Here is a 1,631-nt window from a genome sequence, read left to right on the forward strand (position 1 = left end):
ATATAGTTTATTAAACAATTGACATTAAATATAAAACTGTACTTTTTTATTTAGTTATACTTTATTACATTAGTACTAAGTAACTCAAAGCCCTGTGATTTAACAACAGTTCCAGTTATTATTTATTTTTATATTGTTCAAATTTTGGAATAGTTACCACTTACTTTATTCGTTAAAAACTATTATGGGTAAAGTATGTTTACATAAAAATATTTATACTTAACGAACATAAAGTTGTATACTTAAATAAGTTTTATTACATTTCGAGCACTTTTCGCTGTAGGCGTATTGTCCGTTCGGGAATCGACTTTCACCCGAAATGACTGATAGCTAGACACTCAAACTCAGAATCCGAATTTCCGATTTCAACATACACACTCAAGAACCGGACATACACGCACGGTGCATGGTCTGCAATCCGACGTAGTCGGATTGCCTACCTGACTAGCTACTTACATACGAGCGACTTACACTCCTACTGCATCCGATCCGTCGCAGACGAATTGTCCGTTCGGGAATCGTCTTTCACCCGAGATGACTAATTGCTAGACACTGACACTCATTATCCGAATTTCCGATTTCAACATACACACCCAAGAACCGGACATACACGCCCGGTGCATGGTCTGCGATCCGACGTAGTCGGATTGCCTACCTGACTAGCTACTTGCATACGAGCGACTTGCACTCCCACTGCATCCGATCCGCCGCAAGCGGATTGTCCATTCGGGAATCGACTTTCTCCCGAGAAGACTGATAGCTAGACATTCAAACTCAGAATCCGAATTTCCGATTTCAACATACACACTCAAGAACTGGACATACACGCCCGGGGGGTCTGCGATCCGACGTAGTCGGATTGTCTACCTGACTAGCTACTTGCATACGAGCGACCTACACTCCCAATGCTTCCGTTCGGGAATCGATTTTCACCCGAGATGACTGATAGCTAGACACTCAAACTCAGAATCCGAATTTCTGATTTCAACACATACGAGAACCGGACATAAACGCCCGGGGGGTCTGCGATCCGACGTAGTCGGATTGCCTACCTGACCAACCACTTGCATACGAGCGACTTACACTCCCACTGCATCCGATCCGCCGCAAGCGGATTGTCCATTCGGGAATCGACTTTCTCCCGAGAAGACTGATAGCTAGACATTCAAACTCAGAATCCGAATTTCCGATTTCAACATACACACTCAAGAACTGGACATACACGCCCGGGGGGTCTGCGATCCGACGTAGTCGGATTGTCTACCTGACTAGCTACTTGCATACGAGCGACCTACACTCCCAATGCTTCCGTTCGGGAATCGATTTTCACCCGAGATGACTGATAGCTAGACACTCAAACTCAGAATCCGAATTTTTGATTTCAACACATACGAGATCCGGACATACACGCCCGGGGGTCTGCGATCCGACGTAGTCAGATTGCCTACCTGACTAGCTACATGCATACGAGTGACTTACACTCCCACTGCATCCGATCCGCCACAGGCGGATTGTCCGTTCGGGAATCGACTTTCTCCCGAGATGACTGATAGCTAGACACTCAAACTCAGAATCCGAAATTTCCGATTTCACACACACATTCCAGAACCGGGACATACACGCCCGGGGCG

The sequence above is a fragment of the Acyrthosiphon pisum genome, unplaced genomic scaffold (assembly GCF_005508785.2).
Source record: "Acyrthosiphon pisum isolate AL4f unplaced genomic scaffold, pea_aphid_22Mar2018_4r6ur Scaffold_204;HRSCAF=607, whole genome shotgun sequence".
Taxonomy (NCBI): domain Eukaryota; kingdom Metazoa; phylum Arthropoda; class Insecta; order Hemiptera; family Aphididae; genus Acyrthosiphon; species Acyrthosiphon pisum.